Genomic DNA, 18,524 nt, shown 5'->3' with positions numbered 1-18,524 from the left:
CTCCTAACTCCTAAATTTCGTTCTCCCTCTTTCCTTGCTTCTCATGAGATGAAAATTATAACCATTCTAGGGTTATTGAAAATTCCGTTCCAAGCCTTTTTTTTTTTTTTTTTTTTTTCTTCATAAAGTTCATATTTGCTAGTTGGTGTCATGAGTATGATTCCACTAGAAGGATTCCTAGTTTGGCTCCTAGTCATTCAAAGCAAAGTGGCTATTACTAGATGTTAAGCAAGGAACCAAGAAGATCAAGATCAAGAGGTTAGTATGTTTACAAGTTTTAAAGTAGGTTGCTATAATAGTAAAAACCTATATCTTTAGAATGCATATACACATATGGTTAATTTTATGATTCTAATGCGCTAACTAGTGTGTAGAGAAGGCTATAAAACATCATATCAAAGACTAATAGGCTTTAGTTATATGTATCAATTTTTTTTTCGTAAGACACGACGCTTCCTGTTGAATTTTTGCTGGATTTTTTGGATTTGGATAAGCTACTAATTTAAAATAATATTTAAATCTAATAATTTAAATGAAATCAAAGTTCCAATTTGAATTTTAAGTACTATTTAATAGAGAGTTAACTTTGAATATTTAAGATAAATCAGAATTGATAAATCCCTAAATTTAAATATTCTTTAATTAGATTTAAATTTGAATATTTAATTTGAATGTCTAAATATTATTTAACTAGAGCATTAAATTTGAATATTTAATAAGTCATAAATTTAAAAGTTTTAAATTTATTATATAGTATGATCACTATATGTATGCTATATTTACAACATGTGCCCTCACATGTTTAATTAAAACATTATTAGTCAACACATGACTAGAGTCACTCGCTGTAATGCTATAAGAGAGGTTGAATGAGGTCTTTCTGATTTTTAATGAGGTTGGTTTTTAAAAGCTCAATAGCTTACCATCCTCACTGTCTCTTTGCATTTGAGAGTGGAGTTAAGCTAAAAGTATTAAGTAAAGTAATAACAAATTCCTGTTATATATAATTAAAAACGTGAATCGTGTGTTACCCATGAAAAATGCATATTTCCGTATAATCTGTTGATGAAGTGTGTGTGATTAGCTGACACATCAATTTGAGGATTATGGTTGGAAATGATGTGAGACTCGCAGATCTCAAGCGTAACTTGAGCCGAGCATCACATGGTTTTTGCATGTTTGATTCACCATTTTTTCTATAATCCACAACATCTCTGACATAGAAATGAAATGAGCACGGTCCGAGATTAACATGCAATTGATAGTCAATGAATCTCAAATAACTAGGAGTTTCATGGTGATTGAAACTGGCAAAGAGTATTTCCTACCTAAATAACTTTGTGGTGTGTTTATGGTATCCTTTTACACATTACAAAGCCAAATATAGATCCTAGCCTTGTTAAATAATTCTTTAGGGTAAATTATTAGTAAAGATAAAAAAAACTAGAATGGAAATAATAATTGTACGATGTCCGTAATTTTATCCACTAAATCTACTGCTATAAAACATCTGAAATGAGTAGCTGATAGGTATCTTGTCTAAATTCGTAGTTTGGGAATAGTTCTCATAAACGAAAAAAAGATCATCCCTTAGTTAAAGTTCGTCCTAAGGTTCCTCCAAACATTACATTATAAGAAATTATCAAATGTATGTTGTATTCCAACATTTCGAAGTAAAATGGAATTTCATTGAGTTAGGAGTTGACTATGGTTAATCAACTAGCTAACATATACATATAATCAATTCACTCTGATTTTTATATGAACAACTTGAAATGTCCATGAAGGAATTACATGGCATGTTGAGGGCCTTTTGGGACTAACATGACCAATCATAGAATTTCCAACTTCAAATTCTCCTATATTTACTATCATGAATGGAAGTATCAAGAAGAAGAAAATCCACTTACCCATGGGTTAAAAGCGATTAGTGTTAGTACACCTAATCTGACCCCTAATGACAAGGACAATAGGAAGGCTTATTCCGGGACATGTTTTGATAGGCTATTCGTTTCCAAAACAAGAAAAGGACCAATAAAGCACAAATGCCCAATATATCCGAAGGAAAGTAAAAGACTGAAACATGGAAAAAACAATTTGATCATGGATTATGAGCCCATGCTACTATCCATATGATCAAAAGACAACTCATTCTCGAATGTTTAGTGTACAATCAGATATATGAACTCATAAAATCTTTGGAATGTTACTTCTAATCCTTTGAGTATTTTACTAAGGATAAACTACTGACAATTGCAAGAATGTGTAATGACTAAAAGAAGTAATAAGACTGAAACATGGAGAAGATAATTGTGTTGGATTAAAGTTTCTAAGGTCCTAACTAAATTTGTATAATGTTGATGATTAAAAGTAAAGTGTTTTTTAGGTTGCCCTCATAACTAGGAAATGGCTTGGATTGATCAAAGGAGAGAGAGATAAATGATTTATTAATTTATTATGTGATTAATAAATTAATCAGAAATAGTTAATAATTAATCATGAATTAATTAAAGATAGTCAGAATTGATTTATTATTAATAAGAATTTATCTACAATTAAGTTGGGATCAATGAACTAATTAAAGATCCAATTGGTGAATTGTAATTGTTCAATAGTTAAAACAAAAGAGGCAATTCTAGAACAGTCCATGTCATGGACGGTTTTAGGAGCTTTCTTATGGTTTCCATAAGCCTCCTGCTTGTTGATAATGAATTGATTTTAATTGAGATTAAATATATTATTTAATCATTCAAATCTGGATTCATCAGCAGGTTACCTAGACTATACATAGGAACCTTGGGCACCAAGATTTCATGGCTTCTCATACCTATAAGGTATAGAACGAAAATTCTCTATTCTCTTCCCTCTCTCCTTTAATAATAGGGTTTCCTGAGTTTTGGGTGTGAACCATTAGACAAAGCCATACTTTTGGAGCTAGTTTTTTAAGGAGACTACAAAGGGTATTTGATTAGCTTGTTTTGAATCAAGCAAGTTATATGTGGTTTTATTCATGAATTTGCTTCATAGGGTTTGTAGTTTTGTTTCATAAGTATGTTGCTATTAAGTGAGAAAAGACATAGATACATTTAGGTTGCATGTACCCTTAAAAGTTAAGTGAAATTCTGCATGTACAATGTAATTGTATCCTAGAAACCCCATCAATTTTCTCCCTAAATTTTTGGTCTATGGTCCTATGATTTAAATTATTTATACAATGTTTCATGATATTGTTCTGACTTATTTAAATGTTTAACATGTTAAAAGAAAATCATGAAATCTATGAAACTAGTATAGTAACAGTAGTTCATAGCTGATTTGAATATTTGAATAAAATATATTATTGTGAAATCATCTTCTTGGATATGAGAATTGCATTACCAAATGTCCAGTTGGATAAGATTTTGGAATTTATTTGATCACAAGTCTTATGATAAATTTAATTCTTATTCATTAAGTTGGATGACAAAAATACTATATGCTAGTGCACATATCTATTTCTATTAGCTTAACTAACAAAGAACCTAAAGTTGGACCTAACATTTAGTTCGAGATTGAAAGAGCTATTGAGGAAACTGACACATCTCCACCTCTTCCTTATATTTGATAGAGGATGTCATAGACCTAGTTATATAGAATCTATATTACTAAGGAATATGAGTCACTGGTAGATGGCCATAAGAGTATACCAGCTATCGGAAGCTATGGTAGGTCGTAAAGGCTACAAGATAGAAAGAGGACATAGAGAGATTCGGTCCATGCAAGTTTTGAAACTTGATTAATCAAGCACTTAGCCATAGAATTTTGAGTGTAAGCTTATGAAGTTCATTTATGGATTAAAACGAACATCTCGCACATTGGAATCTTTTCTTTAATGAGATAATTAAAGGAGTTTGAATTTTAAGGAACAAAGATGAGCCATCATATGTCAAAGTCAATGGGAGCAATTGGAATTTTTTGTTTCAATAACAAAATTTAAGAGTTTGAATTTCAAGAAACATGTATATATATATATATATATATATATATATATATATATATATATGTCTATGCACACACACAAGATCAATATAGAACCAATTTAAACTTATAGAACCATATAATCATATTTAGTACTCTAGGATTATTAGATGAATGTCTTAGATTAAAAGGTACACCATAAAACTATACACTCTTTTCTATGGAATCACATTCAAACAAAGGTATACTGAGGATTATGCATATTTCACTCTTGAAAATCGTATTTTTAATTTAAAATATATTATTAATCTCATCTACGTTGAATTGATCTGCCCGCTCATCACCCTATCTCTCCCTTCTAAACCTAGCCGTCGTCTTCTTCAATCATCCACCAATATCTCTTCGCAAAAAACATTTTTCTCACCGGGAACATCCTCAACATAACTGAGCATAACCGTCATACTCACTGCAAGAGATGTTATTGGTATGGTGTAAGATGAACCTATTTATTAGCATCCCTTGCAAGTTTGTTATTTTCCTATTTCGCGACTCGTAGGCAGAAATTTTCATTGGTTCATGAATACATATCTCAAACCTTTTTTGATAGGTTTCATTGGTACGCTTTGCTTTTCATCGATTTAAATGGTTTTTATTCTCTCTCTCTCTCTCTCTCTCTCTCTCTATATATATATATATATATATATATATATATATATATATATATATATATATATATATATATATATATCTTTTGCTTACAAGTTGAACCATTTTTTGTATTGTCTAAAAGCCCAAGAAAAAAGGAAATGAAAACAATAAGCATAATACATTTAAAGGGTTGAAGGCTTATAATATTTTTGGAGCAATTTTCTTAACTTTTTTTTTTATTATTTCGTGAACTCACCTAAGTTTAGGTTTATTTTTTGTGAAAACTTATGGAGCAATTTTGTGATAATGAACATTTTTTTTCCTATTATTTTGTGAATATTTTGGTGTAATTTTCTAATTTTTTAGTCAAAAAGCCCAATAGGTAAATCAATGTCATTTTAATTAGTACAAATCCAAATAAAGATGGGTGAATGTAAAGGGAGCAATGAAGCAAAACTTGAAAGATTTCGGGATCAAGTACAAGAAGATTAGCATGTTCATATTTGAACGTAGATTGATATGTAATATGTTTAGCATTTGTACAACACTTCATCTTACATGTGTTAATATATGAACATTGTTCCTTTTTGAACATATGTTCATTGATGAGCATGAGTTCCTACAATGGTTATAATCATGATTTTGTGGAAGGCTCAGTTATAAACATGTATGATTCTTTATAAATGTTCAATTATGCACATATATGAATATGAATGCTTAATTATGAACATTACCAATACATAGGGTTTTCTATAAATCACGTTTATAGATATATGTTCATTTATAAACATATGTTTATTAATCGATTTGTTCATTAGTTCAATTGATGAGTTTTTTGTATAATGTTTATAACTGAATTTATGTATGTTTATAAATGCTATAATTTAGGAACATAATTAATAAACTATTATTGTTTTTTAAATAAAATAGTTATTTTACCATCGTACCATTTTGGTCTTAAATTGATCTAGTGTTCAAACAAGTGGTTTTATGGATAATTTTTGTTATATGTTGATCCCACCCCTATATATATATATATATATATATATATATATATATATATATATATATATATATCAATGTTAGTGGGAGCATTGTTGTCATCTTTGTAATGTACATGGATTACATACAAATTCATAGGAAACAATGTTCTAACTTAGCAAGTGTAAAAACTAGGATTGATTTGGGAATTGTTTTTGTTGGATTAGTGTCTAAGTCCATAACTATTTTGGTATGTACTTTACCCGATGGTGCATGGTCCTTTTGGGTTGCCTTCTCCAAAGCAACTTGTAGGATGAATTAAGGAGAGAAAGGTTTAATTATGATTTCTTAATATATTATAAGAATAATATATTAAAGGAGAAATCATATTGTTTAATTAATATTAGTCAAGAATTAATTTTGTGGCTAAAAGAGATTAATTAAACTCACGGGGACTGAAATTGTAATTATAAGATAATTGCAACTGGGCTATGGATTACCTAATAATATAGGTTGGACGAATTCTATGGGAAGCCCATAAGGAATTCGTCCAAGGGATATGATAAAAGGAGTCCATGGGCTGCTTAGGGCCTAAGTAGTCAGATTAGGGTTTCCTAAGTGCAAAACCCTAATAGCCTAAGTATATAAAGACCCCTAAGGCCCGAAAAACGTGGTGAACACTCCCAAAAGGGTTTCTGGTCGTTTTTGGTGTTCTCCTTCTCCTCATTCTTCATCCTTATTGCTTATGGTGTTTGTGACTCCATTAGAGGTGCAACACTTGAGACACTAAGCTTTCTGAAGCCAAGGAATAGATTGTTATTGCTACATAACAATCAAAGGTAATTTCTAAACCCTTAATTCAGTTCATATTATGATAGGTCTAGGGTTATGGCTTTGGATGATTCAATTGCATGTTCATTAGACAAACTAGATCCAAAGCTATTAGGGTTTGCATGTACACCATAGGAATGATGTAGTGTTCAAAACCCATCAGTTTCAATATGATATAAATGAGAGACGCAACACATGTACATAATATACAAATATATGGAGATAAATATGAGTGATTCATTGGATTAAACCAAAGTACATAGAATCTTGAGGAAAATCAGCATCTAGAACTCCAAATGAGTTTGTGCTTATAAATAAGGCATGAAATTGGAAAATGATAATGTACTAGTTCTAATATTAAGCTAGAGAAAACGAGTTGATTCCCACATGCTTCTGCTATGGGGTTGATCATATATACCATAACATGTAGTAGATCTGATGACCAATGCGTCTTAAGCATGAAAAGTTAGATCAGTTCAACTTGATGAGAATCAATGAATCAAAATCAAGAACATTCCTAAGTGTCTTGGGATGAAAAAGAAGTTTCTCTTGTAAATATGGAAGAGATCAATGTAAAAGTTACACTGATGCTAAGTTGCACACTAATAAAGACAATTCCATTCATAGTCAAAATTTATGCTTTAACTGAATGAAGAAGTATTAGCTTGGATGAGTACCAAGTAATACACCATATTGGATTTAACAACAAACTTAAAGTATATTGTAGTTTGTTAATTTTCAAATAAAACTATGTGACTAAAAGAGATTCATTAGTGACATTAGTATTGAAATCAATCATTGATGGTCCGTTTGAATATTCATGTGACTATAAGGGTGAATTTACCTTGAGTATGGATCCTAATCAACACAAACCCACATGAACATACTCAATAAGTACCATCATATTTGATAGTTGTTCGATTGTGAAGACATCACAATCAATAAAATTATATCATAATATAATCTTGTCGATTCATTCCCTAAGCCAATGTCACTGACCAAGTCTAAAAGTTAGACAAAGTCAAGAGGAATTAGATTTACAAATAAATTGGCTTGAATATATTTAGTTTAGTTTGTTTTAAATTAGAGAACTTAAGCAGTATAAGTCTTAATCTGATTTGCGATTATTAAGTGGAGATCTTGATATATGAATATACGATAAAGATCAATCATTTCAATTATCTTGTCATTGTGTTTTTGTTTTGCATGTTCGGAACCCACTTCCCAAGTACTAATTTAATCAAACCTCTATAGTCAGCCGTACTATTGGAAGTAACTAATTGATTTAAGACTGTCTTGGAGTGTTAGTAGATTGTCCATGGTGATTGGGCATATCATAGAGACCGCGCTAATACTCATGCGTACTTAAATAGAGATTTAATTATTGGAACAACCTACAATTAGAGATTACTTCATAGATCAAGTTACAAGAAATTGTAAGATGATAATATCTCATATTCTTCTAACTAAGATACACAAGGGTTTTTTCTTTACATATATGTTGCGCATTGATCTGCTCCGAAACTATCTATAACAGGTAGTAATAAAGGGTATGCCCATGTATGATATGACAAGTATACAAAAAATATGTAGTCAAAGTTTATTTGTTCCTCCTTCCTAAAGATGAGAAACGATATCTCTCGATGATTTGATGCTGACATCTGAAGTGCTTGGCCGAGCCCTAACTGGATTGATGTGTTCAATTTGGTAGTCATATGCAGTTGTCACAAATCTTTATTGGGAAACATAATCTTGAACACTAAGAATGACTATTATCCGTGTATCAGGTTCATATAAATATCTAGAACAAAGAAATAACTGATCACTTATCTAAGGGACGAGTCTTGATTAGATCAGGGTTTGACAGTTGCATTGGATGACATACTCTCTCTTGATTATTAGAGAGCTACTGGACCTCATATATTTAATGACTTGTCTAAGTGGGAGACTGTTAGAAAGAGTGTCCAAGGTCATTAACTAATTGGTAATATTTTCAATAATAATATGGTCCTTTTGGGTGTTTCTCATGACCCACTTAAGCAATAAGGAATTAGGAGAAAATAAGGTTGTTAATTTGTTTTGAATTAATAAACTAATTGGATATTATTTTGGAATTAATTAAATAGTTTTTAATTAATTAAACGGGTTGACTATTAATTAAATCATTAGTAGTTAACTAAAATATTCTAGAACCCTCCAGGATATAGTAGGGGACTAATTCTAGAAGGATAAGGATAAGCCTTATCATCTTTTTGAGTTGCATAAGGATTAAGCAACATGAGCCTATAAATAAGGAGCTAGGTATCAGACCCTAGGTGCTCCTAACTCCTAAATTTCATTCTCCCTCTTCCCTTTCCTATCTTGGGACGAAAAATATAACCCTTCTGGGGTTAGTGGAATTTTCATTCCAAGCATGTTCTTTCCTTAAGTTCCTATTTTCTAGTTGGTGTATTGGGTTTTATTCTACTAGAGGGATTCATGGTTTGGGTCCTGAACCTGATCATCCAAAGCAAAGTGGTTGTTATTAGATTTCAATCAAGTAACCAAGAAGATCAAGATTAAGAGGTTAGAGAATTTAAAAGTTTTAAAGGAGGCTATTATAATAGTAAAAACCTAGATATTTAAGGTACATGTACATATAGGCTTAATTTTATGAGTGCGCTGCACTAACTAGTATGTATAGAATGCTGTAAAACCCATCGAGCCCCGATACCAGATGGAAATGCAAACAAGTTCAACAATTTATTTACATTCATGAAGTACATATTAGCATTCATGGCTCTTAGCTATTTGTTAGATTCTGATAATGATATAGCTCCATGGTATGTAGTAGGTTCATTATGATTTCGAACCTGATATAGCTTCACGATAGGTAGTTCGGTTCATTATGATTTCAAAATGATGTAGCTTCATGGTAGGTAGTAGTTTTACTATGAATTCAAACATGATATAGCTTCACTATAGGTAGTAGCTTTACTATGATTTAGAACCTAAAATTGCTTCACAGTAGGTTGTAGGTTCCTAATGGTTTCGGATATGATATAGTTTCATAGTAGGTGGTAGGTTTACTATGATTCTAAATATGATATAACTTCATGGTAAATTTTATCTTACAAATATTTCTTCTTTATTCTAGACCTTTTATGAGTTTTAGTGTGTGACCCCATATTCCTACACATAATAAGTATTACAATGATTTGTTTAAATCTTGCACATTATTTCTAATATAAATAATTCGTCACCGACCTAAAAGAAGAGATATTTCTACTTCTTGATGGAATCATGCAAATCCATTTCCAACACCATGAGAATATGAATGTATACTTATCTCTACCGGCTTGCAAATGATAAAATCATTTGAATAAATAAACGGTAGGAATTATCTCTAAAATCTAACACAACATCTCGATAGACATAATCTTCCCAACCACGTTCGACTTAAAATAAATGATGTGAACACAAGAATGTCCCAATACATCCCCAACAAAATATCTTAATGAACACCATAATCATCATTAAAGTGATAATCTAACGCCATATTCTCCATATGAAATACCATCATGATATAAACAACAGAAACCATCCCTTATTTATCAACCATGGAAATATGAACATCACAAAATAACAAGATTTAAAAAAGGGGTATGTACGAAAAGGGGGAAATATAAATGATAGATATTAATGATCACATATTTTTATAAGAGTAAAAAGGTGCAATCGAAATGAAAAGTTATGATGACCTTGATAACTACAGTACATGAAACCTACAACTCTTGCTGACCGACATGCAAACAAGTGGTAAAGCGAAACACCGCATGTCACAAGGGTGACATGCCCACCAATGAAGAACATAACAAGTTACTCTATATAACAAGTTCAAGACACTCATAAAAATGGATTATGTGATTTAGAATGGGGGATTTAGTGGTGTACCACCCTAACCCACCAAACTCCAGTCTAAAGGCCCAACAAAAGAGTAACAACCTAGAATCTGGATCCATGAAACAACACATATAATGGCGACAAATTCTTTGCAACCAACATAGGATTGTGCTCTATCTACTTCTTAGAAGGAACATGCTACACAAACCTACAAAAAAAAAATAGATAGTATAATAACTTTTTCATGCCAAATAGATAGATATCTCCCAAATTATCATTATAAATGCCATCCACTATGTATGGTATCAATAAGGAGTACATTTCACTCTTATTTCTCTCATACACTCTCACTTAGGTATTTACTGTCTAACTTGGTCTAGATGCATCCCAGATTATGTTTGGCCATAAATTTCCATTTGTGATAAGAGGTCTAGGAGAACCACAATTACTCACCTATAGATCCATTACCACTTCTAATCTTAATACTCAATACTTCCTTCAAGACTTCGTTGTATCACTCATTATGCAAAGTACAAAATTTTCTACCTTCTATACTGATATGAATTAGATGATGTTTAACAATTTCGAAGACGAAGACGAATTAGCCAACTAATAAAATTTGTATTTCATTTTCTAGTGTTATGTTGTTGTATTTGTGTTCCTATTTTTTATTTTGTAACGTCCTGTTTTTTAATACTATATATATATATATATATATATATATATATATGACATAATTTCAACAGGCCATTTTACTTACAAGATCATCGTCTTACATTTATTAATGAAAGTTTTAACGGAAATCTAAAAACATTATTAATTCATTTTATGTGAGTACTGTTATGTTGCAGCCTTTCCAAGATCAGAAGAAAACCTGAAAAATAGTTATTCAACAACTGTAAACTGTGGATTAGTGAGTCCCTCAAGATAACATATACCATAATACATATGCATGCATACAAATAATGGCTCACGACCTTTCGCCGCTCTACTGATAACATGTGTCTAGACTCCTGACGTATCATCGTTCTGTCTTCAACATGAGTCTATAGGATCACAACTTGACACAGTTCCACCATCAACCCTTCACATAACAATAATGAATAAATCTAGTATACTACATACAAGCACATATAGATTATACGTTCGACTCTACTCTAATATCTCTTATATCCAATCATACATGGATATATATATATATATATATATATATATATATTGTAATACATAGTATAGTGAGTGAATCACCTAAACAGTATTGAAGCAGCTAAGTATGTAGTTTTGAAGGTAGCTTGACCAACACATATCCATGTACAATATACTCTACTAGTTCTTACTATAACATCCCAAAATTCAACCTTATTTTTTTTGAAATCAGAGTATAAGTTTTACCAAAAGAGTTTTATTCATAATTATTAGTAAATCATAATGTTATCTTTTCAGGTCATATCAACGTAAACTTAATAAAATTACGGAAGCTAAATCATGTTTTGAAAACCATAATGTAAAAAAGAACTTATAACTAGATTCCATGCCCCCAAGAATGTACAAATATCCCAATCATGTCGGCTCCTTGCTCTTCAAGCTTGAAGGACCTGCAACTAAAATGATAAAGTAGCAACTATAAGCCTAAGGCTTAGTGAGTTATCACATCACTCACCAATTATACAAATCATATGCCATACACATAACACATATAAACATCAAGTAATAAATCACATATTACTTACATTCTATCACATATAAACAAACACATACAATTGCTGGCATTCAAATCATTGGTCACAACTAAAACTTCCCTCATAGAGGTTATTCTCTAGTTACCCTATATAGCCCACCTACCTACACTGGGACCTTAAGTGGTCGACCACCTACCCATGTTGGGATCTTCAGTGGTCTGAATATTACACCACTTACCTACACTGAGACCTTTAGTGGTGTAACATACACATATAACATCATATAGTCTATATAATAAGTAAGTTCATGAGAACTCACCTGAAGCAACAAAACACATGATAAAACCACTTAAGTGGCTAGATGGATTGATATCTATTTGAATGCCTACAACCATATCAATAACATGCAACTTGAATCAACAATAATGCCGATTTAAATCTTTAATCTTAACATTTGTTAAACTAATTTATATGTATTTGATAATAATTTAACAATGAATTAAGGTTATCCAAATTTAACACCCGAATTGTCCCACCAATGGAATCAGGTTGTTTACATTAATGACCTACATTGAAACCAATAGGCCTAATTTCATTTACTTGAGCCCATAAGAGTAGAAGTCCATTCCAAATAAATTTTGACCTGAAATATAGTAAGATCAAACCGAATTGTACCTCTTTACGTCCTAAGTACGATTAATATCCCATTAAACATGATTAGGCATTAATCTTTATTTTCATATTCCAAATCTCTAATTATTTTGTTTTAAACTTTAACTCATTGAAAACACATTTAGTATTAATTTCATAACTTGAAAGGTCACACACAACCCATATTTGAAATGAGTACTATGTCTACATTATAACCCAAACCTAGTTCCAACATAAAAGTCAAAATTGTAAAGTAATTATATTTCATATATCTAAAAAATTTCAATACATATCGATTGAAAGCATACGAGCAACAAGCTGCGCCGCTAGCCCTTTTTGGATGGCAAAACCAATTCATGCCTCCTTTAAATAGGAGCATCAATGGAAAGCACTTGCTCCTTTACGCCAGAAGATTCTTGGCTCCAACTAAACGGCCGACGATACACACACACACACACCTGCTGAAACAACATAAAAATCGACGGTTTGAGGCCGTCAAAATATGCTATTCTCACCCTCAACTATTTCTTCCCTGGTTCTACATTTTCTCTCTAATCTCATTGCTATGTTTGTTCCTATTTCATTGTAGGTTTCGCAGCAGATTAACGGATCCATCGTGGCCACCGAAAAGTGAACCAAGTCGTTGATCATAATCTGAAAATTAGTTGGGGCTGCGATTTTGCTAGAGGCGAGACCTAACTTCTTTTTATCTCTTTCGAATATCACCGTATGTCTTTCTATTTGCTAAACATATATCTCTCTATCAACAAGGTTGATGGAAAAAGATTGCAACATGCATTCCTTTTTTGCATCCATTGATCCTTTCAGATTTCACATAGTTACACATGTAAGCTCACATTAACGGTGGTCTTGGTGGCTCTCATTCCCTCTTTTCCTCCCTAAACCCTAATGTATTCATACAAGATTATTAATATATAAGAAATGTTGGTGATTTTAGTGTCATTTGACATTTTGTGTAATTAGAACAAAAATGTGAGCTAATAGGCTTATTTTTTTGTACTCTATATTATATGTTTGGTGAATGCAAAGTCTATACATATATAAGATCGAATTATAAGCCGGTGCAACAGAAAAGTAGGGGTCAAGAGGGCCGCACCCCTTTGTAGGGTCCTAGGTGCAGAGCCACATTGGCTAAATCATATAGCCAGGTTTATAATGGAAAGTCTAGACACTTAGGTGGTAGACATAGTATGATTAGAGAACTAATCATGAACGGTGTGATTTTGGTAGAGTTTGTGAAATCCCAACAAAATTTGGCAGATCACTTGACTAAAGGTCTGATAAGAGACTTAGTTCACAAGTATATTATAAGGATATGATTAATGTCCATTTAATTCTGTAATGGTGAGACACCCAATTCCATTCTAATCTAACATTAGGAGTTGAATTCAATATGAAAAGCTCACACTTATATATTGGAACACATGAAGTATATATCTTAGGTGTGTGTTCGGTTCTGCAAGTTAACCAGGTTGAAGTTTAACTTCTTAATAATTCTTTTGATAAAATGTATGTGCAAATGCATGAAGTAAAGGAATTAGCTTTGTGATTGTGAAGTGTAGCCGTATTTCAAGAGGTTTGGGACTTAGCCTTGATAAATTCATGAAAGTATCAAGACACATAACTTTATAATAGAGTCAAGTTGTGTTTCGTTAGAAAGTTCCATAAACTAGTATATATTTTACTCTCAGGTATTCAGTTGGGTTGAAGGGTTCAATTCTCAAAACACCTTGATTCTTGAGTATTTGAATTGTTAGATACTAAAATGGGAGTTCAATCGTTTTGACATTTTCATTTGTGTAATGGCTTGGTTTGTTTAGATAATTTTATGTTAGTTCACGGGTTACACTAAAATGGGGGATCATAGTTGGTGATTTTCGTTTCACCTAACATTTTGTGTAATTGGAATTGAGATTTGAGCTACGGGGCTTATTGTTTGTAATATATATTATATGTTTGGTGAATGCGAAGTGCAAACATATTTAAGATCGAATTATAAGCCGATACGACATAAAGACAGGGGTCAAGGGGGGCGCACCCCCTTGCAGGGTCCTAGGGGCAGAGCCCCTAGCGGGGTACAAGGGGCAAAGCCCCTGGTGGTCGAGAGGCAGTGCTCTCGCGGGGTTTGGGCCAGCGCCCCAAAAGATCTTCGGAAATTTGAATTAGTTTCTTTACGGAAAATCCGAATTCTAGTGGGTGATTATGGTAAGCGTAACACCTAGTTCCCAGGTACAATCTTAAATTAATAATAATAGTAATTAAATTTTGGGTATGGACCATCTACGCGGGGTGTTGAAGGCCTCTCTACAGTGGGCGTATATCAATAAGCGCATGCGTGGACTTATTGCCCTACGTAGTGTGTAACTTTAGTTACAAATGACGTAGGTGCGCTGAGTTTAAACCCTAACTGAGGGGTTGTGAGCCCTATTTATAGGCTCTAATATCTTGAGAGCCTCCCCATGCTCAGTCTCTACCCTTTCCTTCTCTAACTTTGAAACCCTAGCTGTTGGTGTGACCCTTGAAGCCTTTATGTGATGTTTTTGTGTGTTTTTGGTGAAAAGAGAACTTGGGAAGTGTATTTGGAGTCCATAGCTTGTAGATCTAGACTCTATTCTTCTTCAACATCATCCAAAAGGTATAAAGTCTAAACCTTGTTGATCCTTTTGTTATATCTAGCTTATTGTGAGTCTGTATGAGTTTTTGCTGCTTAATCTTGGATCTAGGGAGTTTGAGCAACTATATACATCATGAAGAGTGTCTCTTATCATTCTTGATCTTTGTGAACCATAAAAATAGGATTTGGGTCACTCCCATTCAGCCACGATTGATCTATTGGGCTTTTGGGTCGTGTTTAAGACTTAGGGTTTGGTTTTGTACTCCTTGTAGCCATGCAAACACATAGAGGTTGTGACTTTATCATTTAAGACATCCATGAGGTCTAGATCTAAGAGTTAGACGTTTGGTCTTAAGGTATTAAGATCTTAATATGAAAGTTGGCAAACAACATGATTATGTAGGGCATAATCTTAGCTATATAGTGCATAGCTTGGTTTAACCCCGTTTTCCATCAGAAGACTCTGCGTAATGTGTAGAGAATGGTTACACATGACGTAACCCTTAGAAGGCCAACTTTTGGTCAAATTAGATGTTAGGCCTTGAGGGGTGGATCCTAGCCATGGATGGGTAAAATGGTCTTTTACCCAAGTAGGTCAACCAGAACCAAGACTTGTGATTGGGGTTGTTACCTTATTCTAATTAGGGTTTATGATGTGTTATTCAGAGTAGGGAGTTTCAACTTAGGTAGCTCAGGTGTGTGATTCGTTTATCTGACATCAGATTGTGGTGAGTGTCTTCACTATACTTATGGGTCGAAGCCACCAATGTCGGCCTACTGGACCATGTTATGTAGAATGCTAGCTGTCTTTGTGACTCTTGTAGGTATGATTGAGTTGAAATGTACCCCAGGGATGGGCCCATTATAGTAGGTTTAAGTTGAAATATACCCCAAGGCTGGGCCCATTATTGTATGATTGGGTTGAGATAAACCCTAGGGTTGGGCCTATTATTGTATGTTGGGTTGGAATATACCCTATGGCTAGGCCCACTGATTAGTTTGGTATGTGGTATTTTGGGGAACTTACTAGGCTTTTTGATTACGGTTTCTTGTTAATGTTTCAGTTACTTCTCGTTCGAAAGGGAAGGGACCGACATGATCACACAACATCCCCCTTATGTTTCCGCATTGATTACTATTCTACCCTGATGATTTTGATACACTGTATTGTGATTGATTTTGAGACACCTGATGTATAGATTGATGATTTTTAAAATGAAAAATTTTACTATTATTTTTGGGTTGTTACAGTAAGATTGAAAAACCTTGACGGTTTTGGTAACCATTAATTGTGCCATTATTTTCGAGATTTGCATAATTAATTTAGAAGATTAACCCTAATATGTCATGTATTTATACGACTCCTCTTTTGAGCTGTATACATAACCTTTTCTCAGATTTTCTCTCGGAATTCTCTGGCGATTTGGCTTGTGTTTCTGTGCGTAGATACCCAAGTTTCCTTTTGGATTATCCTAGACTGGATTTCCTATAAACCAGGCATAGGGTAGAAATATCAGTTTAGAAAATGAAGATACACGATCCATAAGGAATTCAAGTTTCCACCATCACCCTACTCAAATATCCTCCTACAATCGAACTGATATTCTCGTTTGGTGGAGATAGCAGAATCAATCTATAAGTTGACAACCAAGTTCATGAAACTGGAAAAGTTTGAAGGCAATGATTTCAGGCACAAGCAGAAGAAGATGATGTTCATGCAAACCACACTGAAGGATGCATATGTGTTGAACTCCAGGTCCAGAAGTGGTGGAGAATGAGACATTGGAAGAGACCAGGAGGAGGAGCAAGTGGGACAACGGTGACTACATCTGTAGAGGACACATTCTGAATGGCATGGCTAATTATTTTTTTTGATATCCACTATGAGGCTAAAATTTCAAAGGAGTTGTGGGACATTCTTAAATCAAAATACATGGTTGAGGATGCTTCTATAAAGAAATGGTTGATTTAAGATCTGTCATGGAACAATACAACGAACTTCTTCGCATTTTGGGTCAATTCAAACTACACAACATGAATATGGATGAAACCATTGTTGTGTCGGGTGTAATTGACAAACTTCCACCATCATGGAAAGACTTCAAACATAATCTAAAACATCAAAAGGAGGAACTGTCCATGGTTTAACTTATTAGTCATTTGCGCATTTAAGAATCCCTTTGTGCACAAGAGAGTGACAAAAACAAAAGTAAAGTTGAATATGGACAACCCTCAGTTCATATGGCTGGAAACAAAACAAGAAATTCGAACAACAAAGGACATGGAAAACACAAGCAGGAATATGTCCCAAATGATTCCAACAAAAAGAAAAAGGAACTGGTTTGTTGGAGGCGCTTCAAAGTGGGACATTACAATCGTGATTCTCTTGTGAATCTTGTCAACAATGGTGTTGGAAACAGTAGAGCTAATGGAAGTGGAAATGGGTCCAAGGACCAAATAAAAGGAGGTCAGTTTTTTACTAACTTTGATAACTCTAATGAAAACTATGTTTATTATGTTTCCTTTATTCCCGAATCATTCTATTTAAAAGATGATGATGTTGCTTGGTGGATCAAATCTAGTGCAACAAACCATGTATGCAAGGATAAACGGTTTTTTGAAGCATTAACACCGCTTGAAGATGGGTGTGTGTTGCATATGGGAGACGATTCTTTTAAACCTATTTGTAGTGTCGGTGTCATTAATCTTGAATTTACTCCTGGAAAGATTGTTAAACATTTTGATGTTTTGTTTGTTCTTGAGATTCAAAAGAATCTTATTAGTGGTAGTTTTTTGAATTCTGATGGTTATAAACCAATTTACGAATCGGATAGGTATATTCTATCTCGAGGTGGAGTATTTGTTGGTTTTGGATATTTGAAGAATAGAATCTTGCCATTCCTGTAGAGGGAAAATGACACACGGGTTGTGCTCGTCGACTGTAGATGAACATGACAAACTGATTTCCCAATTTGATGCAACTAGTCCCTCGGATTTGGGAAGCTTACAAGTTATACCCGAAAACGTCTTATTTAAACAAAAATGATTTCTAAGAATTACAAATTAACCCTTACACTAATATTTCATATTATATTCAAAATTATTATTATTATTATTATTATTAATATTATTATAATAATTAATTACTTGACCTCCAGGAAGCGAAAGTTCTAGAAATAAGTTTTTAAACTAGTTAAAACACTAATAACTCCTCATTTTTATATAATTAATTTTTCCAATATTTATATTCCCTTAAAGGA

Source organism: Lactuca serriola, chromosome 8 (genome assembly GCF_051521515.1).
Source record: "Lactuca serriola cultivar US96UC23 chromosome 8, Lser_US96UC23_V15, whole genome shotgun sequence".
Taxonomy (NCBI): domain Eukaryota; kingdom Viridiplantae; phylum Streptophyta; class Magnoliopsida; order Asterales; family Asteraceae; genus Lactuca; species Lactuca serriola.
Note: the sequence above shows the minus strand (reverse complement) of the source record.